The 25,925-nt window shown below is 38.0% G+C and overlaps 1 protein-coding gene across 6 annotated transcripts in view; it reads right to left on the bottom strand.

Moving 5' to 3' along the window:
* The window catches only part of lingo2 (leucine rich repeat and Ig domain containing 2), a 270,217-nt gene extending 244,504 nt beyond the window's left edge, over positions 1 to 25,713 (bottom strand). For 3 of the 6 annotated variants that reach the window (XM_051860039.1, XM_051860038.1, XM_051860040.1), the window contains exon 1: positions 25,071 to 25,711. The gene's annotated coding sequence lies outside the window, so the exon portion shown is untranslated. Of the gene's footprint in view, positions 1 to 24,952; positions 24,993 to 25,070 lie in introns of those variants that run through there. The other 3 variants (XM_051860034.1, XM_051860036.1, XM_051860035.1) reach the window with 2 other exon arrangements.
* Positions 25,714 to 25,925: the final 212 nt, after the last annotated feature.

Here is a 25,925-nt window from a genome sequence, read left to right as displayed (position 1 = left end):
AAGCCCGAGAGATAGGAGTGGCGCACAGGGTGGCAAATAACCTCTAAATCGGTGTTAAGAGCGGGGCTGGTCCACATATGCACATGCACTGGATTTCCATATGTCATTGGGCTCATGAATACAGCATTAGGACAAGGTATGATGAATTATTGTCATCGCCAAATGGTAGGGTGCATCATAAACCTTTCAATGGGCATGTGACATGACACTGAGATTGGATATCCAAGGCAGCGAGGGGGTAATCTTGCACGAGCGATTGCATTATTTGAGCGGCTGAGTGAAACTAATCAGGTTTGAGGGCTCCACTCATCTCCAAGCCAGACGCTCATTAGAAAGGCCATGTACCGCTGCCGAGACACACACTAACTGAAAACAGCGTCATCGAAAGTGCTGTTCCTTGCCTTTTGCCATTTGGACCATGCTGGTGATTTTTAACAACATTTCCACAAGGGCTCATGCAATGATCACTGAGCTGAGGCATTGAATCATCAAAAATGTGCATCTATAAGACATTAAAAAACACACACTTACCCATAGCTAGGCATTTACAGAACTTCCAAGAACAAAATTCCTTGTCTCTTTTAACTTGATCTCTACATTTCTAACCATTTCTACCCAAAGCCAACTATAGTCGCAAGTTCTGTCGTTACCAATAGAGTTCAATGGAACTTGCGACCATAGCTGGCTAATGATGCTTTTGGGAAATGCACCCCAGGTGTGGTCGGACAGCCATATGGTGAGTTTTCTCTGGCTTTGTAAAGTAATTTTCACTGATAGTGTGTGCATAAATTTCCGTAGTCTGAGTGGAATGGGGGTGGGGGGTACGACTTGAAAACCGACCATCTGCTACATGCATCAAGTTCATTCTCAATATTAAAAAGTGAGGGGTTTATCATGGGAAAATCACAACCATCATACTTATAATTAGAGTAGTTGTAGCAGCAGAATGTCTTTAGACATGATGGATTTAAATTGTATGTGTTGACGTAGTGTAAATTTATAAATGTTCTTTCACCTAATTAGTTACGACATAAGAAAAAGATGCAATTAATAAAATGCCTTACAAAAAAATACTGGTGCATTTGCATGCAATTAAATTGGTGAAAACTTTGCCATTTAGAGTTTTAAAAATGTTGAAAAATTAATCTAAAAGTAGTTTGTGACTCATAATTCCAAGTCTGTTGAAGCCATACAATACCTTTGCAGCCTTTGCTTGCGTTGAATTGTTCACGAGAGCCATATCCATTCAATGAATTAGTTGATCTGATTCACAAAACTGAATAATTTGTTCCGGTGTGAATATGGTTAACAGTGACTATCAATTGAAATATTAAATTAAATAAAATGAGATAAAGTTTGTTTTTCATTTAACACTATCATAAGGCTTCAGAAGACATGGAATATAGCGCATCTTGACTACTTTATTGGTGGTTTTGGATCTTTTTTTAATGCTTGAAAGCTCTACTACTCCATTCCCCAACTTAACTGGAAAAGAGCAACCAGTCCACGTTTCTAATTTTGATTTCTGCGGAAAGTCGAAATGACGTGAGGGTGAATTTTAATTTTTTGGTGAACTATTCCTTCAATTCTTAAACACTGCAATGATATCTTCTCAGCTTTATGAAAATTCATTAGCACCCATCAAGAATATTAGCACCCAACAAGGAGACGAGACCAGCAGAAAACTATAATATTATGATATATTATGTAGCAGACATCTGCAGATTGGACGAGATATGGACGGAACATTTCCATCAGAAAAATAATAAGGAATGGTAATACATGACTCTCCTGGGTCAATTTTGTCTTTTAAATTCATGAGATTTAGAGGACTTCTTAATGCAACATTTGAGAGGCAAGACAAAAAAAGAAAAGGAAATTAAAGAAGTGGAAATCACGGTTTCGTTTTACCCATGTTTTATGAGAGAGGTCAGGCATATTCTTATATAGGAATTTATTCTGAAACATATCCTACTGTGATTGATTTTGTTGGCCTAAATTTTAATATAAATCCAAGCTTCAGGAACAGGAGAGACAAGTCAGGTCCACAAAAAAGAATAATTGAAAAACGCCAGATAGAAAAAGAAAACATGCTCTCATAGTTATTCACTATAGGGCACAATAAAGGCTATCCACTCTTAGGATTTGAATGATCTGGAATACAAAAAGGCCTCATTTATCTTTCCTGGCCCCTGGTACTTAAAGCCCTCATTATGATAGGCTAATTATTTAGCACTCTCCATAACAGGTTCCGTGCCTGCTTGGATTGGACCTTTCATCAAGATACATAGTTGGCCCATTTTTTTTTTTTTTTTTTTTTTTTAAATATGTCTTAAAGGGATTTTTTTCATTCTGTTTCTGTGTGTGGACAGTCAACATCCAGGAGTTGAAAAATAACCCAATTTTACAGTCTTTAAACATGTAAGCCTGTGGCACGGCTACAAATGAGGAAGCTATGTTGAGCTCAGTCATATCCTGATGAGATTATATTCATACACTATTTAAAAAAAACACTTCTTTTTTCACCATAAAAGACAAAATATGCCAGAAAGAGGGAAGCAAAAGCAGCCGTCCTCCACGTCCTCCCCTCAAAGCTATTTTAATAATGTATGAAGCTGCCGCTTCAATTTTAAGGTGCCCCAATTAGTTTGCAAACCATAATGGTTTTATTACATAGTCAAGCTCACAAACTTGCTTAATCTTGGCTGGTTAAGTGTCAGTGTAAACGGCAGATATCTCAATGCCTGATCGTGTTGCGACTTCTTTAGTTCTGCTTTGCATGTTAAATGTGAGAATCCAGCTGGCTTATGCCAAGGCGCTCTTGAAAAGGAGCTATCTTGCCACTTATACTCCCGCTGAAGACATTTCATAACAGTACCCGCCTTAAAATACAGTACAAATAAGCAGACCGAGACTGCAACGGATTAAAAATTTTGTAGGGGGATATGATGCAACATTCCGTTATGTCTGTCAGATAGAAAATGTCTATATATAGCACAGAAGCTGTTTCTCAGGTGTGATTATGCTATTCTCGTCTAGCAACTAGCGCAGCACCCGGTATGTCTAATTTGCTCAGGTGGAAAATAACTTGCTCAGGTGAAAAAGATTATGAGATATTGCATCACGTACAAGACCTCTAGACCTTACTGGATGGGCAGTGTCACAATGCAGCCATTGCTTTAAGTGCACAATTAAACGGCTCATCTTCACATCTGAATAGGCTAAGTTTTGCCAGTCAGGCTTATTTGCATGTAATGAGGGTAATTAGTTGTATATTTCAGAGGGATTAGGAGGGTACTTAGGTGCTGTGTTCTTTTGAGACAGCACAAATCTCCAGACACTTCTGATGTTTTACAAGCAAATGCAAATGCATTGATGCATCTTGTTGAATAAACTGACTTTGGGAAAAGTAAAGCACAGAAGAAAATACCTCAAGATAAAAATATGATTGAACCACAGCCTTGCATGTTCACATTGCAGTGCTGTTGTTTTGACATTTTGGGAACCAGATGCACCCTGAAGCCTCATACATCAAAAAACACTCTAGGTGGAACTATGAGTCATATACTGTAAATACACAAAACAGAACTTTAAAAACAGCAAGTTGATTTTTATTTTATTTATTTATTGGAAAACATTGAAACACACACACACACACACACACACATATATATATATATATATATATATATCGCCATTTTGAATTTTGTCCAAAACCTACTTTTGCGAACTAATCCTAGGTTTTTTGCCCCGTCGGAACCAAACCAGTGCAGAAATGTTCTCTGGAGTGTGAATATCAATAATTATATATATATATATATAAAAACACCTAAATTTCGATTCACGGACGCTAAGGGGTGCCAAAACGTACAAAGTGGGCGGAGCCACTTTTACTAAAATGGCTATAACTCTTGAACGGAATGAGATATTTTTACCAAACTCGGGACACATGTGTATGGGCTCAATCTTTTTTTGGTCACAGTAAAATAAAAAATAAAAAATCATGGTGACTGGACACTTGGTGGCGCTATAACATGAAAAAAAAAACATGAAAGCACCTATAACTACGCAATCATTAGTCCGAATGGCTTGAAAATTGGCATGCAGTGTCTTGGTCCAAGGAGCCATGATTGTCTTATGAGGACATTGGTGCATTTAGAAAAACATGGCCACAATCGGCCAATAAATTTGAGCACCTATTAGACAAGGTTAACAGAGGACGATTGGAATGAAACATGGTGGGCATGTTCGACTCATGTTCCTAGAGGTCTGTAGGAATTTTGAAAGAAATCAGCCACTAGATGGTGCTAACAAGTTTCACGCTTCTCTAATCACAGTGTTTCACACATACAGACAATATGCATATAATTTGATAGATCTCATCATACTGAACAACTTTGCCTCAAGAACCACTGCTGTCAATCAAATTGTTAATTAAATATTTGCAGTTATGTAAAAAACATTTGCGAACTAGTCCTAGGTTTTTCGCCTGATCAGAACCAAACCAGTGCCGTACAATTATCTGGACTCTCTAGATCGGGGTGTCCAACCCTGGTCCTGGAGGGCTACCGCCCTGCATATTTTAGCTCCAACCCGAATCAAACACACCTGAACCAGCTAATCATGGTGTTCAGGGCTGCTTGATAATTACAGACCTATAAATCCTAAACGAAAACTTGAAACTTTATGAAAATAGGTGAGCACATGCAACATTTGATTCTAAAACAAGCATGCAAACTTTTATGGAGATCGGATAAACCCCGATAATTGCTGCTTGCAGCTATATCTGTTGTTTGTTTTTTGTTAACTAAAACTGAAACTATCAAATCATTTGTTAATTGAAATAAAGCTGAAATAAATTTAATGAAAATTAAAAATGTTTAACTTGAAGTACTAACATTTATAAACAAATTAAAATGAAAATGAAAACTGAAAATATAAAATAAAGGTAATACTATTCTGATAGTCCACTTTAGACATTTTACTAACTATAAGTAACTTTCCAACTACATGTGAACTAGGAGTCATCATAGTAATAGTAGATTGTCTGCTTTATATCTGCTAACACTTTATTTTGATGGTCTCCCAACAGACATTCTACTGTAATTGACTTTGCAAGTACATGTCAACTTATTCTATTAACCCTAACCCTAACCTAACAGCCTCTATTCTAATGAGAGTTAGTTGACATGTAAAGTTACTTACAGTTAGCAGAATGCCTACAGTGGACTATTAAAATAGTGTAACTAAAATAAAAGCAAATTTAAATTATTAATAAATACAATCATACATATATAACACTAAAATGACACTCACACACATTATATATGCATTTCTGACGCAAAGCTAATTCATTAATCATGGATTGAGATAATAAGTAGATGTTATAAATAGACTACAGGATTTAGATGAACATGTACAAATGTACAAAACTAGAGACTGGATATTACAGTGTCATTTGCCCAAGTGAGTCATAAAACTTACAAGTACACGCCTACACAATCCTACAGCAGTGTTCTGACTGCAAATGCTTTGTACTGGTGTTAAAATACTGGATCCACATATGTGAGCTTGCGTGTGTGTGTATTTGCATGCATGTATATACAGTACACATCACTTTAACCTTTACAGTGCTGTTATGTGCAGGAGGCCTCCTGTCTGGCTGAGACAGTAATTCTTGCTGTAATGAGCCCATGTGGTTAACAGATTTGCTGAATGTCCACCGGTCTGGGCAAAAACCTGTTCCAAACAGTTGGCTGAGATGCTGCAAGAGGCAGCTGCCCACTTTAGCGCAGCTCTTTCTGTTCACTTAGTGACCTAGCGCTGTCAGATGACTGTGTGATGGCTGATATGTTGTTCCTGTACTGAGAGTCTATTTGTCTTCCTGTGACAGGCGAAGTGCCAGAGTTCTCCTCAAACATGGGGAAGAGGTGCTGGCACAGTTATTTTTTTTAACAGAGAATGAGGCCATTAGCATTTAATGTGGACTTGCCACTTTTTCCCCCAATCCATCTATGAAAATGTGAGTTTTTATATACTAGATAGCACAATAGATGTGTGCAGCCTTTTGCATCTGTGCTTCTGGCTCCTGAAATATATATTCTACCAAAAAGAACAGCAAAACAGTTGTGTGCCATTCAGAATTGAATTGACAATCCTTTTAAAATTAAAATGTATTTTCTGAATTTGAATTCAGGTATCAAACAGTATGGAGAATTACAAATTGAATTTGAATTCAAGAGAGTAAAATTAAAGTGAATTAAATTTAAAGGAATTCATAACTACTTTTAAACAGAAAAAAGCAAAGTTTGTAAAGACAGGTTTATAGGCCTTATAGATAGAGCGAACGATAGATAGATAGATAGATAGATAGATAGATAGATAGATAGATAGATAGATAGATAGAATTCAAATTCAATAAACTATAATAAACTGAAAGGGAGCCATTTTCTTTTTTTCAATTCTGAATTTTGCACAACCCTGGGACCCGGTTTTAATCCTGTTTGCCAGTCGCAACATTCTGCCCTTGAGCAAGGCACTTGACCCCAAATGCTCCAGAGAAGCTGGAGTGACTTACTGCAGTATGCAAGTACAGTATCAATTTTCTTTGTAAATATGTGCACTTTTTCTCACATTTGCTCTGTAAAAAGGCTATTTTTATGTTTTAGCTGAGCTATTGCGACACATGGCACCTTCTACACACTGTTAAAACAAAACTTTGGCCTGAAAACATGTTAACAACAGTTGCTTTTGCTGTTGACGTCGCTGTTGCGCAAATATGCACAAAACAAGAGGGTCACACATCCAGCGGCACACTCCAATAGGCTTGTTACATCCCTGTTGTGCACAAAAGATGCAAAACAAAAGGGTACCAGCAGGGCAAAGATAGAGTGAAAAAAAAATGTGATTTAGGTTCCTCTATTGTAATGAATGTCTTTGTTCAATAAAAGCTCCATCTGAGGAATAAATACCAGTGAGGGAGCCAAGGTAACCGTAAGTCTTATCAGCAGAGGGAGAGATAAGGAGTGGGATTCGGTAGACAGCATGGCCTGCCTTCTTAGGTGTGCACCTTAGCCACAGATAAAGCTAATCATGGAACATCCACTCCTGATGGCTTCCACTGTATCTGCGAGCCAAGGTTACTTTCCAATTTAAGCTGCTGCATTTGCAGATCAAGTATATCACATCAGGTTTGGTGATTATAGATCACCTCTCCTGTGTCCTACACAGAAAAGAATGACAAACCACTTTGGTTTATAACTATAAACTACCAGACTGTTTGTAGCATTAAAAGTAACACAAAAGCAAGCATTGCCTACTGTACATTCCCAAGTATAACGGCTGCATTCAATGCAAGTGAGTGCAATACAAATAATGTGTAAGTGACGTAACAGAAAAAGGGCAAACAAACAAACAAATACATAAATATCTGCAAGTAGAGTATCTGACATCTCTTAAGTTGTCAGTAGTCTAAATGAAGGTTTAACAATCTTATTGTCATGTGGTAATGCATTTAAAATCGGATGTGTTGGAATGTGCCAGTCTGAAGGGTCAAATCAGATTGTTTTCATCATTCAGGTTGTGACGTGTAAGCAATGTCATAGAAAGTGTGCAAAATGTCTGAATACACTCATTTTGGCTTAGCTCATAGTGAACTGTGAGACATTCACTGTGTAGTAAATAATAAGTGAATGTGTCAGTGGTTTTGGACACAGTTTATGCGTAAATAGGTAGAATTCCTCAGTCATGTGCCTCAAGATCAGAACAGCAGAGATGATAGACATGAGCAGAGGCAACATTTCCACACTGACAGCTCTCAGTTGTTGTATGAGAAAGCCTCTTGCTGACACTTACATCATTATTATAGCAACAGATGTAGATGCACCAGATATTGACTACATACACTGTCTGAACAAACAGATCTGATTTCATCTCTTACAAAATGACAGTGCGGGCAGTCAGTATTACAGATCTGATTTTAAAAACCAAATTGGATTTGTGTGCAGTGTGAACAAAAGCTTTGAGTTCAGATGTATTATCCACCACTCCACTTGATTTCAGCCATTTTGCTTCATGATGAATTTGCTTTGAAAGATTTACTCAAGCCTTTTTTAAATGTCTAAGCAGATCTTTAAATCAATGATTTTTAAGGAAGTATAAATCGCACATCTTACTTTACACATTAAAGGAATAGTTTACCCAAAGATGAAAATGTGGTCATCATTTACACACACACAGGTTTGTTTTTGTGAATTGTGGGGACAGGCGTAATGGTTTTTATACTGTACAAACTGTATTTTCTATCCCCCTACACTACCCCTACTCCTAAATCCACCCATCACAGGAAACTGTGCACATTTTTACTTTCTCAAAAAAACTCATTCTGTATGATTTATAAGCCTTTTGAAAAATGGGGACATGGGGTAATGTCCTCATAAGTCACTCCTTGTAATACCTATGTCATTCCCACATCATTATACAAATTTGTGTCCTGATGTCACGAAAACACACGCGCACACACTGAAGGGTGTCAAATTCTGAAGGGTCAAGTAAGTTTGCAGGATTTTTCATCATTCATGATGTGATGCATATACGATTTCATATAAAGTGTGCAACATTTCTGAATACATTCATTTTCATTTACTCAGGTCCGGGATAGTTAAAGGTATATTTTAACCAAAGATGATCGTTTACTCACTCTCATGTTGTTTCAAACCTGTATGACTTTCTTCTGAGGAACACAAAAGATGATAAAAACACAAAGGTCATTATGATGCTGTTTTTGCACAGAGAGAATTTCCCTGTCTTCTTCCAGCATTATCTTCCTCTCCATCTTTGCTCGGCTCTCAAAGTGACCTAGTTCGTAGCTAATGAAAGCATTTTTTCACTTTTCCTCTTCCATCACATGGGTACGTGCAAGGTTACCTGACCTTAGCATATGTTGGTGGTGCTTGGGCCACTGCCAACCAAGGAGAACACATTTCAAACAAGAAACAAAAAACCTGGGGCCAGGGCTGTGGAAAACTAGGCTGGCCTAAAACATGGGCATTCATTCATAGTACTGTAGGGATAAATGAAGCCTCTGTCATAAATCTTTCCTGTCATGACAGAGGAGGCGATTCCTCTTGGCCTGACTGAAATCAGGCTAAAAGTCTGCCAGACTCATTCAATGAAAGCTCATTCTATAACACTAGGGGTATTTTTATCCTCATCCTGCTGAATGACAGACGGGGAGAGACACATGCCAGGAGCTTGATGCTTCAATTAACCATGGCGACACCCCGTTCCTTCCCCTCCTAATGAGGCAGCAAATATAGCCTTTTCCTGCAAATTCGCCTCCCTGGGTGACTGCTCATTGGGACTCTCCAATACTAATCTGAAAGATGGTACTTCAATCAGTTGTCCATTCACAGATCTTCGGACGACGGATCGACTGCCTTCCACTTATTATCAGGTCCACCCTGTCCCTTAAATTACCGGGTTCCCAACTGGAGTGGGTGAGGAGGGGCGCTGAAACATCCAGAACTGGTGGAATGTGTTGAGGCACACCTGAATAGAATGAAGCCTCATCACCGCCGCTGTTAAAAGCCAAGTGCGCTTCTCAAGAAACCGTTCTCTTTCCCTGTGCATGCACGCTGGTGTCCGCCCAGGTCTAGGAGGGGAGCGGGGAGGGATTCCTGCGCCATGATAGCATAGAGCAGCCAGACCAGTTTGCCATTGCAAGGATGCATGCGTCGCCGCTGTCAGGCTGAGAATGGCCCGGCTGCCTTGCTCCTCAAGCGCCATGGCCCTTGGGAAGATGAGCCGTTGGAGAAGCTGCCACCCCTTACACCCTGGACCGAAGAGGGGAGCGTGTGAGGCCGCCGGGACCCCGCCCTCTTTACCTGGGCCAACCCATCTGAACACTTCCTTTACTTCACGTACCCCAATACAGTGAGGACACCAGATCTTCTGTTTATTTGGATACTTTTATCCCCATGGACACTTTATTCCCCTTTTTAAAATGATGCCACACCCACTGTGTGTATATATATATATATATATATATATATATATATTTGCATGAGTTTCTATGGCAATGACATTGCTTTGGAAGTCATATGCCAAAAACAACAACAACAACAACAGCCACCGTGCTGGACTACTATGTCTTCTGAGGCAGCGGCAGAAACGTAGGAGGCTGGTATGTGCAGCTTTATTCCATGCTGTAGTCTCCGTCAGTTTGAAAACATTTCTCCATTTATAGGCTATTGCAAATTTCAGCTCGGCACTTGCAACAACACAACCTTGTTTCTGCAGCGACTTTCAGCATGTTTCCTATAACAACATGTTTACGTTTTACGTGCCATGAGAAAGTTACATAAACCGTACGATATCCGAATAGAGCTGTCAGACTGAAATGGATTTCCAGAAATGTGATTTGAATAGGATTTCAAACCACATATGAATGTAGCTCAAAGCAGATTTCTAAAAAAAAGTTATTTTTTTTGCAGTTCACACTTGCTAAAAATGACTGGATTCCAATGCACAAAAATTGGATTTGGATTGACAGTCTGAACGAGGCATTTTTGTTGACGAGCTTTCCACAAGTGTAATTTTTAAACATCTCATTTAAATATTGTCAACAACAGCAACATTTACTATTTTAATTGCCAGTTGCTAATAACCTTAAATGGTGATGCCTAATGAATGTTGCAGTGTGAATGCAAATCCGAAAGCTTTAAAGTAAATAATGACATATTCACCTTCTTTATGAGGATTCTGCCAGATCCATTGTTTAATTATGTTAATTCTGCAGAAAGACACTCGAGCTGACTCATCTCTCTTTGCAGCATGTGGTGACAAAGAATCTTTTGATCTAAATTTAGCTGCACCATCTTGCCCTTCAACCACACCCATCAATTCCAGTCGCAGTTGGACTTGGCTGTGCCAATCAGCAGCACCTCCACGTTTTGGCAAATGAGAGAAGGTCTGCTTGGCACCTTATATAAACGCAGCAGAACTAGAGGAGGATGAGACTTCTTTTCCTGGGTGAGTCTTGGGCGTCTGCCCTGGCCATCTGGGGCTGCAAAGAATGAGGAAACAGCCAAAGACTGTGAGCGAGAACAGAAATCTGTGTTTTTCACTGCGAAGAATGGCCCTGCTGTTAGCTTGAGCTTACCAGGGCCAAAATGACATCTGAAACGTACAGTTCCCCACTTTTCACTTATACGGGAACAGTGTGGGGTGGTAAGGTTCTTATTTCAGAGTCAATCTCAAATGCTGTAGCTGAATACAAAACATGATCTTTTGGGCTTACAGAGAATGCTGACTAACTGACTTTTAAGAACTTAAAAGCGTAAATTATGCCTGGAGAAAGAGTATCAAAGTTCACACAAGGGTGAATCTCACGAAACTTGTCAAGAGCATCTCCCAGTCACACTTCACCGCAAATCAAAAGACAGAAATATGAAATATGAATACTGCACTTAAAGAAAATTAAGCTTGTTTTTGGGACCATTGAATGTGTTTGAATTGTGACCTTGCTGTCATGATAATTCAAAATATTTTACCCACAAATTCTCAAAATAATAAAAAACATTAACAACAACAACAACAAAAACATTCTTATTATTGTAGTGAAAGTGCAATAAACATATTCAAATACATTTAAATTATATATCAAGATAGTATCTGTTGTACTGGCTGATTTAATTCACAAAGGACGCATTCTTGCATTCAATCAGCAAAATGGAACAGAAAGGCGGCATCTTAATGGTGCTATAAACAGGCTTTATTTTCCCTCATGCACATTCAAATGTCTTTGTTTTTTTGGGTGGGGGTGACCTGGACTTGTTTTTGTGAGATTTACCCAGTTCATTTTAGCCTGGAGGTGAGGTGATTCATAACAGATGTGATGCCGCCAGTCAATGTGCCAAATGCAGCAATGGAAAAAAGCAAAGGCTTGATCACTTCACTGCATCTTTTAAGCCCCATCTAATATGATCAGGGTGCAGGCTGCTCATATTGTCATGCATGACTTTCTGGCAAGCTCCCACAGAGAAGACGAACTCTCTCTCTCTCTCTGTTTTCATTTCCCTCTATCGCTCTCCTGTCCTCCTAACAAGCTTGTACCAACATCTGTCTAGATTCATGTCTCATCAAAGATTTTTCCACCCTTTCCCCACTTTTTGAATGCCTCACTCTTGTTCTTTCAACAATAGCATACAAACAGTTGGAGATAATGAAGTCTCCTTGGGCTGGGACAAAAAAAAAAAGAGAGAGAGTGTGGCTAGGAAGTGATCAAATATGGCCTAAAGCCAAATGCCTTTGTAGATGGTTTTTGAGTTCCCATTGATCTGAGGGTGGGCACATTGAAGGAATGAATAATTTATGGTCCTTTTTTTTTTGGTGGGTAGGGATTTTCAGAATCGAGAAAGGCCGACAGCAGAGTCTCAGTGGGAATATGACTGCCACAACTTAGGTAGTCCTCATAATCTTCTGAGAAACGCTGGGACTAATTCCTGCTGAGGAATGCTATTCAAAGACAACATTTCTATCAAATATGCAGCATGCAGGACACTCTTGGGGAGTAATGGATGGGTCCTCACTTTATTTAGTCATATTTCACTGTGCACTGATAGCGCCATATTGTCACATAAATCAGTGACAGGTGCCTTTGGGACCTGTATAAGAGCATTCCAGCAACCGCCGAATGCAGCTTGATGCATTTTGCTATCCCAGCTGGGAGATTTAGAAATGATCAGCTTCGTTTTTTACAGGTACAGTAAGGAACGTGCTCTGCACAGCGTCTGCAGTACTGGAGCACAGCCAGTATGAGTCAGGGTGACTCAGAATTTGGCTGCAGTTGGTGAGATAAATATTCAAGGGCAAGTAAGACTTTGCACTTAAAATATTCAATATAATTGTTTTACAGAGTAACAAATATCCTTTTAAAAGTGCATGAGGTTAAATGGTGTTAAAATGGAAAACAGTTCTGGTGGAAAGGTAGAAAAAAGGTGGTAGGTAAAAAGCTATGGGGAAAAATGCGTAAAAGGTAAAAAGCAATAATTATCAAATAAATATGGGTTCTATTTATCTAAGAGGCTGATAAAGCTAATTTAGTAAGCTCCTGAGCTAGTTTCACTGCCAGATGAGGAATGCAAGATAATTTGGTAAGCTTTCTGTTGGTAGGCCTGGCAAATTCGCGTGACAAACTTGAACATGAGTGAAATATCTGTGGGGAGCTTTAATCACCCTTATTTGAATCTCATGCAGATGCCTATTGGAGTGACTGGAATGCTTTTAATTGTTACTTATAGTGACGGTTGTGTTGAAGTAAGCCAGAAATGCGCAGGTGAACTGCAGTTCGGCTATATTTAATGTTCATATTGACACGAGTTTAGTATGTGCGCTAAACCTGCACTGATTACATAAACTTTTCGCAAATTGAGTGAACATAATTTGTGAAACATAACCCATCAAATTTCCTAGTGATTTGACATTGTTACACACCCGCATTTGACGGGTGTTAATTTCAAACCCTGTCATTATGAAATTGTACAGAACATCTTGTGTAAAAACAAACTGTTTAATTACGTTTCGTTTATGATAGTATAATATAATAGAGCTCAACTAAAGTTGTATCCGTTGGCAAAATGGTAATGTAAGTAGCATTAGATTAGGTGGAAATAATGCTAACAACGTTAAATCAAAACAAGTCAGCCATGTCAGACTAATTAACAACATATTTAAGCCAATTAAGGTTATCATAAACTTTAAGAGATTACTTTTAGAGATATTTACGCTAAGCCGCATGCCTTAGTGTAAATTTCCCCAGAGATGGCTCTCTTCAGTCCTATTCACTCTTCCCAGGAGCACTGTACTTTCGAAGCCAGGAGGAGGCTGTGTTTTGTTTTTGTTTTTGTTTTTTTTGGACAACAAGGTGACAAGTTTGCATCCCTGTAGTCTGCATTTACATCGTGCTTATTTATTTTGACATGCCATATTTTTGCCCCTGCTAGTTATCACTATGCCAATTGCAATTTCGCGAGTGAATCCCGCATTTAGAGGTCACCTTCGAAATGCATGTAATTGGACATCGGTCCTCTTAGCAGCATGAAATACAAAACTTTTATTCAATGGATTATTTATAGCCTCAAAATCGCGCAAAGGCCACTCTGTTTAAAATCACTAAAAAGCTGTCAGTGTCACCCATCTCAGTACTTGAAAAAAAAAAAAAAATGAGCGGTGAGTGGATTCTGACTAAATTAAACACCTCTGATTGGCCACTGCACTCAAGAGATCAACAAACATGACTGTGATTGGCTATATTTCTCACTGCTGCAAAAACATTGTAAAGTGAATTTGCCAAATCTGTTTCGCCAATATTATATCAACTGAGGGTACTCTTGCTTTCGTTTGAGGGTGCTTATATTTAAATTTGACTTTGTGATGTTTTAATTATTATTATTATTATTATTATTATTTGTGATCAAACATTAATTGGCGTACCCCCTGCGGTTTTGCTGTGGACCCCCGGTTGAAGACCCTTGGTGTACAATACAGTATAATTCTTGGAGAAGCCTATCCATTAGCATCCCCATTTATCTCAATGGCTCAGCCTATTGCTATCTTTGATCAAGGTTTCTGAACCAATGTGAAAGGCAGAAAACAGTGTGAATAACTAAATCCATTTCAAGCTCTAAAGAGCCCTCCAAAAAATCTGTCACTGGTAAAATGTCTATAATAAAATAAAATTCATGCAGTTTATTTGTTGCAAAAAATGACACAGCTACGGTAATAATTTAGAGGACAAGAAACTGATATATTATTAAAATTTAGCAGATTACAAATACACACACACTTATGCTCATAAACACACTAAATAGCTGTTCTCTTTCTGTAAGAGCTCGATAAGAGCCTCTTTCTTCCCTGGCTCCCCTCTGGATCCCTGCCAGTGGTGGACCGCAGCTTTGTGAGCTGGACACAACATCGGCATCCCCAGGAAGTCTTTCCCTGCCACTTTCCCCCACATCCTCTTCCGTACGACCCCCACCGCCCATGATTCTATCCTCGGCTAGACACAGGGACCTGGGGATCCTCAGTAATGCAGCCTTCATTGATTTATAATTCCGTGCTGCGCTGCCATCCAAGGGTAGAAATTACATATGTTGACAATGAGAGCACTGCTTGTTCGAGCCGAGGTAAAGGTCATCATTTAGATGCTGTGGCTTTGTTCCCAAGCCTCTCGAACGACGTATTAACATCCAGAGCGCATCTAATCCTGCAAGTTAAAACACAGCAAGAATGCTCTATCATGAAAAAGCCAGTGCATTTTGATAATGTTTGAACACTGTTGTGTACCACCGATCTCTGCGGGTTTGTATTTTCTGTATGGACTAATGTGGGTTTGCCAGCCCTCGATTTTGGTCCATACATCCAAAACTGACAATATATTTATTTCTTTATTTATTAACTGAAAATACCTTTTGGCATGAATGACAACAAATATGCAGTCAAATCCAAGGTTGGCAAACATTAACCCAAGTGTTTCTGAAGGTGCTTGAGCTGGAATGGAATGACATCTTCATGACCTCCCTCAGGAAACCTTTCTCTAAACAAGAAGCCATTTTCAAATTTAACACACCACTCTTGTCCCTAGTTAAACATCTCTCAGCAGAGCGTGTCATCTGAAGTGCCTACGTGAACTCTACGCTGTGCATAACTGAATAGATAAGGGAGTGATGTGTTGATTGAACAGATTCAATTGAGTTTGATTAAGTTTAAATGTATAGACACTATTTTTATGAGGCATCAAACCAATAAAACTGTTGTTTTCAAGTTCAGTATATAAACTCTATTATTTCATTATTGCATTAGCACCAGTACCCAGTATTTGTAACCTTGCCTTAATCCTCTCTGCTGAGTAAGACTTAATATCCCCAGGCTAGTCAATTGGTCTATGCCATGTCTCAGCTTAAATTGTTAACTGTATGGATGAGCCTTGTGCCCTAATAGAACACATGCAGCAGTTTTCTGGCCTCTGAAGCACAAGCTGGTCAATAATCTAAATAAAAGGTTCACCAAGGAGGTGAAGTAAGAGAGAACATTCATCAAACTACTCCAGAACAGCTGATACTAACAAATCCACTGACCAAGCCCATGCCAAATCTACACACAGAGAGCTCCACAGAAAGATTTGCTGATTTCTACAGAATTGGAACACCCACCATTCATAAAGATGTATGCATCATTGCTCCTTCTGTGTTTGTTTATTAAATTCTGGCAAAAATAATTAGCCTTTAGCTAATAAGAATTGTAATACTCTGAGCTCTGTTCAAAAAAGTTTTTCCATATTCAAACACAGATTATCCATAAAAATAAGAACAGAAAATGTGACTGGAAGTGACCACATTATTATATTTAAATATTTTTTTAAATTTAAAAATGTAAATAATGTTAAGGATATCATAATATATACATATGCAATACCTGTTGAAAGTTTGGAAACATTACAATTTTATTTTTGAAAGAAGTCTCTTATGTTCACCAAGGCTGTATTTATTTCATCATCAAAAAAAAAAAAAAAAAAAAAAAAAAAATATATATATATATATATATATATATACACACACACACACACACACACACACACACACACACACACATATATACATGCATTTTATTGGTGGAAATGGTGATGCTTTTCAGCATTTTTTTAAGAATAGAAAGTTCAATGGACAGCATTTATTTGCATTTATTAAATGTATTAAATATAAATCTTTTGTAACATTATAAATTTCTTCATTCACTGTCTCTTTTGATCAATTTAATCCATGCTTGATAAATACAATTATTAATTTATTATTATTATTTTTTATCTTACCACAAATGTTTCAATGGTATCATTGTTTCCACAAAAATGTTAAATGTTTTCAACATTGATAATAATAATAATAATAATAATAATAATAATAATAAATGTTTCTTGGGCAGCAAATCAGCATATTAGTCATGTGACACTGAAGACTGGAGTAATGATGCTGCAAACAGCTTTGTCATCAAAGGAACAAATCACATTTTTAATATCAAAATAAAAAGCAATTACTTTAAATTGTAAAAATATTTCACAATGTTTTTGTTTTAACTGTATTTTTGATTAACAATTAACTTGGTGAGCATAAGATACTTCTTTCAAAAAAAAAAAAAAATATATATATATATATATATATATACTGTATATCAAACAACATCATTTGTAACAGAACAGATAAGATGTAACACTAAACACTAATGCATTTCCATTTTTCCGTTTCTCTGTTTCATTTAAAATGTACATATCGCAAATATTTATTTTAGAATTAATTAAATTATTTATTCTTTTTACTACAACCTTTATGTAAAGTGATAAAGGCTTATATTCATAATAATTATATATATATATATATATATATATATATATATATAAACATTAAGGTACATAAAAATTGAAGATTTAATTTAATTTGAGATATGTTTAATAATCTTCAAGCATTTTATTTTTTAGAATTTGTATCATATTCATGTTGTTGCCAAAAAGGTATTCAACTTGCCAATTTCACAAGCCTATGCTATGCTTTCAGCCCAACAGGAGAATGACCGTGTCAAAACCCCAGTTGCCATCATTTGTTTCAAATGATTAGTGTCAATAATTGCTTCCCTATTAATGAAATGCATCTACTATCACAAACAACATCATTATGGATTGGTTAATTGGATGAGTTTAGGCATATTAGCCAATATTACATCTAAGCATGGAGGGGTGCTGCTTTATGGTCCATTTTCAATTAATTGCATTTTGGGCCCTTGTTACAAGCATCATGAATGTGCATCTGCCATGAGACACTCTCTCGCTCTCTCTCTCTCTCTGGATCAATGTATGGTAGAAATGTAATTATCAAGTCAGTGAAAGTGTAGACAGCCGTGTCTGTTTGCATTCTCGCTAACCATGCAACAAAGCATTCACAAACCATGTTCTGATTATCTGCTTGGAGAAAATGGGTTTAGATATTTAGGGCATGACAAGATCTATGTTAAATCAGATTGTGTATTTTTAAAGGAATAGTCCAGGTTCAATACAAATTAAGTGTAATGGACAACACTTATCACATAACATTGATTACCACAAACATTTATTTTGATTTGTCCATTCTTTTCTGAAAAAAAAAAGAAAAAGAAAAATAGGGTTTACAGTGAGGTACTTACAATAGACGTGAATGGGGTCAATCTGTAAGGACAGAATGTTAGGACAGTCCACCCAAAAAACGAAAATCACGTCATTGCAAACCAGAATGACCTTCTGTGGAGTGGCCATACACACACACAGAGATTTTGGTTCTCATTGACTTCCATTGTATGGACAAAAAAATACAATGGCACTAAATGGGAACTGAAACTTTTGGGTTATCAGCATTCTTCAAAATATCTCTGTGTTCAGCACAAGAAATAAATAATATAGATTTGTAACTCCATGGGTGAGTAAATTATGACAAAATTTTCACTTTTGGGTGGACTCTTCCTTTAAAACGCATATTTTTGTGTTTTGTGGCGATACTATTGAAAGGGTCGACCTTTCAATAGTATCGCCACAAAACACAAAAATATGCGTTAATATGATTTTAGTGTGAACTAAAAACACTAATCTTTTCTGTATAAACTTATCCAAATTTACAATGACTACATAAAGCCTTAAAGGGGACCTATTATGCCCCTTTTCACAAGATGTAATATAAGTCTCTGGTGTCTCCACAATGTGTCTGTGAAGTTTCAGCTCAAAATACCCCACAGATCATTTATTATAGCTTGTCAAATTTGCCCCTATTTGGGTGTGAGCAAAAACACACCATTTTTGTGTCCCTTTAAATGCAAATGAGCTGCTGCTCCTGGCCCGCTTTCCAAAAGTGGACGGAGCTTTAACAGCTCGCATTTCAGTTGCTCAAAAACAACAAAGCTGGAGAATCTCACGCAGCGAGATTCCCAAAATGAAGATTGTCAGTAATGGTGTTCAGCCTTTCATTGTTCAAACGGAGTCGGACACTGATGGAGAGACTCAGGAAGAAGTTACAACCTTTAGATTGCAACTGGACGTTTCTGAATGTTTAGTGGATAAATTTATGATGTTGCTGTGGAGTTGATTCAACTCATCGACTAGCATGTGCCGTTATGTTAATCTTTTGTGCAAATCCAGCGTTGAATTGACCCTCGTTTGTAAAGCAGTCTGGCATAAAATGAAATCACATTAGTAGTCTAAGCTGTTTTGTGGGTGAGTCATAAGCAACACCCATACATTTCTGTCCAACACAACTTCTGTTTGTGCTAGCATAAAGTAATAGAGCATATGGAGGCTAAGAAAAAGCACAAAGAAAGTGGAGTTGCCTGAACTGAAGAAACACATCGCATTACTTAAAAATACTTACATTTTCTTCATCTGCAGCTTTGCGAAAACAAAATGGTGGCGCTGTGAGTGGAAACGTGGAAATTAAGGGGCGGTAATATTATAACGTAAATAATATTATTTTTTGTATGCTTGCAGAGAAAGGCTTACCAAAACAAAGTTACTGGGTCATCCTTTTTCACGTTTTCTGGGTTGGTAGATGCGCCAGGGACCCAATTATAGCACTTAAACATGGAAAAAGTCAGATTTTCATGATATGTCCCCTTTAAATCCCAAAATGTAAATATATTGAGATTGACTTTACAGCTCAAATAATACATTAAATAAGTGCTTTTAGATAAGCTTCACATTTCTGCTTTTAAAATTTCCAAAAAATTGGACCGTTCAATCTTAGTTTATTTATTTATTACATAAACCAATGTTACTTAATGTAGGTCAATATATTTTTAGGGCTTTTTACAACTTATTTTCACCATGAACAAATGCTAAATTAGCTTTAATAGAATTTTCATTATGTTAGTCAATGTTTAATTTAGTTTACTATAAATAAAAACAACTTTGAAATAAGAAACAGAAATAAACACATTAATTTCTGCAGTCAGTAAAGCTAGATATATGTGTGCTGGTGTCAAGCGAAATTACTATTTAAACAAAATTTATTTATTTTTATTTGCTTTTTGACAAACCGAACAATAAAAAGTTTTAAAACCCAGGCCGTGATTTCCAATTAGAGCAATATAAAATTCACTTCAAATAAATGACATGTCATTTTACATTGTAGTGTCGCCTAACAGTTCAGAAACTCTGAAACATTGATTCAGAATGATACAGAAGGCGAATGACCTTAGGTGAAGGTCAGATGAGAGCCCTCTCTATACAGCAGAACCTGAGGCAGACTGACTTCCGCCTCAGATTCTCTCCCTTCCTCTCCTCACCTACAGCTACCCTCTTTTTCTTCCATACTTCTTCATCATGTTACCCATTTGAACCCTCGCTAATGCTTGGTGTCAACTCAGACTCAAAAACTTGAGGTGGCCTGTGTCCACCAGCGCCATGGAAGGATGACTGCAAAGGTGAAATGGGTGTCAGGGTCCCTGTCAACCACTATCGGTCCTAATCCACCCCTCTAGAGCCAGTGGCGTCCATTCATTCCCCTGAGCACCTGCTGACATTGCCCTCCACCCTTTGCTACACTCTTCTCAGGCTGTGTAACAACCATCAAACCATGTCATGCCACACCATCCATTCCCCTAAGCACCCCTCACATCACAGGACTGGGGCTGAAACAGGATGGAAGACATCCTCTTAAATTTGCATTGCTACAGGCAACATGTTTCAGTTTGGAATAGACCCTGGAAGACTTGGCAGACTTTGTCTGTGTCATTTAATTGAAACTCTTTGACTTCTTAAGGTCTTCATTATACAGCATGAGGCAATACAGGTCTAACAAAGAGAAATGCGGAAAAGAAAAAGAAGGGAAGAGCACAATTTATCCACGAGAGCTTTATCACAAAGAAACAAATGCTTCACAACGCATCAGCGTGGTTTTAAACAGCAATTCTTAATGTTTTGCTTTAGAACCAAAATGTTAGATTAGACATCAAGGGGAGAGCTAACACTGTACCAGAATTGGTTAACATAATAAAACATTAAAATGTAAAAATATTACCATGAACTGCATAAGCCAAACAATATGCAAAACTATTAACGTAAAGGACTGGATAGGAAATTTTGTAAAAACTTAGCAGAAGTGATCAGTACAATTTAACAGGATGTATTATGGTAATTTAATGTATCCAATTTTTAATCAATTAAATATTTTGTTATTATTGTTGCTGCTTTATTATCTGCATATAAATAAAATTCATATTTTTTTAAATATTGTGTATCACTGTTTCAGCAAAAATATTAAGAAACAAGAACTGTTTTCTATATTAAAATGTTTCTGAAGGATCCTGTGATTTTGAAGACTGGAGTAATGATGCTGAAAATTCAGCTTTGGTAATCACACAAATAAATTACATATTAAAATATATTAAAATAGAAAACAGTTCTTTTAAAATATTTCACAATATTACTGTTACAATATAACATTAATAAACGGCAGTGTATATTAACACATTTTACCACTGTTTAACAAGTCCTTATTAAGAAGATCATCTAAAGTATTTTTAAACGCTTTGCAAAATTTGGCAGAACTTTACTAACGTCATGTGCACACTGCCATCTTGTTTTCCACCAGACTTTAGGGACCCTTGAGGATTAGTGCCACCATCTGTCTGTATATACCATCCAGATGTGTTATATGAATACATTGATAAATATGTTTATGTTGACACAAAGCAGAGGGTGTAACAATCAATGGAGGAGCAGCAGTGCCAGATCCATGCTAAAATTAGTCTATGTGCAATACATCTCTCCGGTCATTCAATGGTCAACACTTGCCTTAGAGATCAAAACAACAACACTGAAAGATGGCAGATGGGGCCAGTGCCCAATTTAGAACTTTTTTTCCTGTTATTTAGACTGGCGGCAATGAGGCAGCATGAGCCAACATAACATCACCCTGATGTGCACTAATGATCTGAAGTCCTGTGACAGAGTCATCCAAGCTCTCTCGTGAGAAGATAAGAGTCACTCCGCTAAAGGTCATGGTCTCCAAACTACAGAAAACAAATGTTGACAGAACAATGAGCACTGATTTTTTTTTCCTCTTAATCTCTTAATGGACTCGCTATAAATATAGTTACAAAGGCTGAATCATCTCTTTCAGGTAGCAAGAGCTTTTGAAGGATTATATATTTAACCTTGTTGGTCTCCCTTTGACGTAAATTCTTTATTTACAACTTCAAAAAAAAAAAAAAAAAATTGAAAATACAAAAATACTCCTACCTATGCAAATTCTACCATACATTGTTGCATTCTGAAATGTGTCAATGCAATTTGTAATATTGCAGTCTCAGAGTTGGCCACTACAGCTGTCTTAAAATGTCCGCTTCTACTTCTACCACTAATGGCAGAACAAATCTGAATAGAATCTTAAAATACATATTTTAAAAATACATTCTAGATATTGCAATTGGTTCCTGTAGCTTTTGGTATAATTTGTACATTATAGCATGATGCTATCAACACCAAGGTCACAGGTTCGATCCCTAGGAAACAAATAAAAAAAAATACACTATGAATACATTACAAGCTGCTCTAAATGAAAACACCTGCCAAACTGTAATGTAAGCATATAGTCATATTTAAAGTCATATTTATTATAAACCAAAGAAAATTTGGTTTAATGACAGACATTTGAAGATAACTCTATCGCCCCCTTGAGTACTGAGGTTTTTACCAGCAAAGAAACGCACGATTGCACGGTATGCATCCATAACAAGACTGCACATTTGCAATGTGTTGTCCATCCTGCCAAAATGAGATTAAACCAGCCTAAGATGGTCTGTTTTGGTGGTTTTAGAGTGGTTTTAGGCACTTAACAGCCTGCCAGACTGGCTAAACCAGCTAAATACCAGCTTGGTGATGCAGGGAGATGCAGCTTAAACTATATAAGTCCAGCAAACCTTAGGCTGGATTTAGCTCTTCTTTTAGTATGTATCTGGCCTCACAGTAGTGCAATTGAGACATCATGTTTGTAATGGCAGTCAGTGTCGAAGCTTGTTTATGAGAGCACTGAAAAGAAATACCTTTTCATTACTCAGTGCAATTCTCTGTGTATCCAGAACGAAGCGACATACCTTGGACTGAAGAAATTCAATCATGTACACAATCAAAGCATCTTTGTGCATTCGGAGTGCATCGCAGTGACCCTGCCTTCTACATTCAGGTTCACAGGACATCTGTCATCCCCTGACCCAATCTTTTCCACCATCAAACACATTTAACATACAAAGTTATCGAGATGGCCATGAAAGCACCTTCAGGCATGGCTGAGCTTCAGCTTCACACAGTGGCAAACCTCCTCACAATGGCACGTTTGTTGATGCATCTGGCTACACTGGGAACAAGCGGTCCTGGCAATGCAGCGAAAGGTTTTTTCTGTGACTACATCCGCCGGTGCATTCTCATTTCCATCCAAGACCCTCGAAGGCCTGTTTCATAACAGCAGGCAGGCAGACTACGCTACTGCTGTCGCATAGCAATTACTCTATTTGTACATTCATTGTACTATACGTTTAGCAAAATCACAATTAAAGATTGTTTGAATGGAAGAAGTATGGAAAAGTTTATTCTATACATCCTAATCTAGACTCTACATGCCAATGATTGTGAGTGTGCATACAAAAAGCTAAGAAATGCGACTGTAAAACAAGAAGACAAATTCAGAGCTCTTCAAACACAAACCAGCAGATCCAAGGACTGTGCCCAGTTAGCTCTCAATAAAACATCAAAAGACTTAGAACACATAGACATCACCCTCTCGCTTTTCTTTTTCTCTCTCAATCGGATTGTATTCAGCCATGTGTTACTGTCAAGATAGATTGTTCATCATATTTCCAAAGCATTCATATAACTGTGAAAATCGATGCCTTTCTCTGCTCCAACATTCATATAATGAGAATCATTCTGTCACATTCAGATACTTCCTTTGTAAACTCCACGCATTAACAGACCGCCTAATCTTTTTTATCTACAGGCAAAGTCATGGGCGTACCGGTAACACAAGCGGACAGAATCATCACTATGGACAGGATAACAGAGGGGCCAGTTTCAACAGCTAGGGTTATTTATTATTCAATTATTTTAAATATTTCAGGGCAGACAGGATGTGCATGCGATCATAAATATTTCAGTCCCTCCTACAAAGGAGGGGGCCACTTGTCCACTACCGTCAGGGGAGCGCGCACACGCTCCTCGACGAAGCTCTGGGACATTCACGCCCAAACCTGAATGCCTGTCCTTCAGTCTGCAAAAAAAAAAAAAATAAATAAAAAAATAATTAATATTCTGCCCCCTCTCCATCTGTCCTCAGTTGCGTGAAGCAGCCGCACAGATATGAGGCTGTCAAACTCCCTCCATCACGCCTTCAATCTCTGTTTGCATTTTCGCACCCCTCCTTTCTAAAACGTGGTCAGAAGACGGCCACCAAATTGCTTTGTGCGAAGGAGCCGCGGCTGAACTCGTGGGAGAAGTGACAGCAAAAGTAATTACCTCAGGTCCAAGGAAAAGAAAAAAAAATGACAACAATCAGTTAGTCGTCAACTGTAAAAGTTGCGAGAGCATCTTAAGGTGTAGATTTAAATATTCCCCCTCAAAATTACATATAGCTGGTGTTAACACCCTCCTCCCAACCCCTCACCTCTATTTCCGACGAATGGGGGATCCTCTCAAAACGTGGACTGTCTCGCACTGTAATTATGCCCTTTGTCCCCCAACACCCTAGTAATATCCACCAAGGTGCGAAGGAATAAATCATGTTTTTAACATAAGCACCAATTAAAATGCATGGCATCACATTCACGAAGCCTTAAACTTTCATTAAACTGAATCATTTATGTAAATAGTTCACAAAAAACAACTCTGACTTACATTCCCCCCCCCCTCATTTCCTCTTCAGCAGTCGTTGCGGAACAGTAATCTCAGCTCTCTCAATCCTGAATCGCACTTGGTCGCACATGCAAGACATCGAACTTGACTAACATCTTACCTTGAAATGCTATTTGTGATCCTATACTCCACAGGCTGGCTGAAGCAAAGCAATGCACGACCCAAATCTCTTCAGTTTAGCCCTCTCAAAGCAACAAACACAAGAGCCTTTCTGACAAACTCTTTTTTTGTCCTTGCTTCAGATTTCCCTTAATTACTCCCTGCTTTTATAATCCCGTCCTTTCCTTCTCCGTTATTTGATTTTCCTTGAACGTCTTCTGTTTTCAGTGTTAAGTCTGAGGGATGCTGCCTATCTCTGCAAGACTGAGAAAGGAAAAAGAGAGAGAGAGAGACAGAAACAGAGGCAGGTCTCTTTCTCTTGCAAGGTCCTCCCGTCAGTGGCTGGAGGCAGCAGCTGCGCTCCAACCTCGAAGAATCCTGCCGTGCACCGCTCCGCTTAGCTCATCCTCCACGAGCGCTTGCATCCCAGAGAACTTTCAGACTTGCACGCACAATCCACACTCCATGTCGAGGCTGAAAAAGAGCACAAACCTTCTGTGTTTAATCCGTGTGTCAGTTCTTTTTCTGGATTGTGGATTTAATTGTCTCTTCTCCCACCCGGCACAATGTCTAGATGCTCCGAGTATTGAACATTGCGCTCTCTCTCTCTCACACGCTTGCAGATATGCACACACACGCTCACCCTCCCTCTCACAGTTCTTTCCACCCCCTCCATCCATCCATCTCTCCCTCCCTTTTCTCACTCTCGCTGCATGAGAGTCTGACAATTACTGCATTTGTGTTCGGAGTTGTCAAAGATAAAGGATCGCTTCCTACTTTCCTTTAACAGGAAAAACATGCAGCTCCATATGCAAAGGAGAATGAGCAAATAACAGCAAAAAAAGGAATGAGTGAT

This window comes from Ctenopharyngodon idella, chromosome 14 (genome assembly GCF_019924925.1).
Source record: "Ctenopharyngodon idella isolate HZGC_01 chromosome 14, HZGC01, whole genome shotgun sequence".
NCBI classification, from domain to species: Eukaryota; Metazoa; Chordata; class Actinopteri; order Cypriniformes; family Xenocyprididae; genus Ctenopharyngodon; species Ctenopharyngodon idella.
This window is presented reverse-complemented; position numbering and strand designations above follow the sequence as displayed.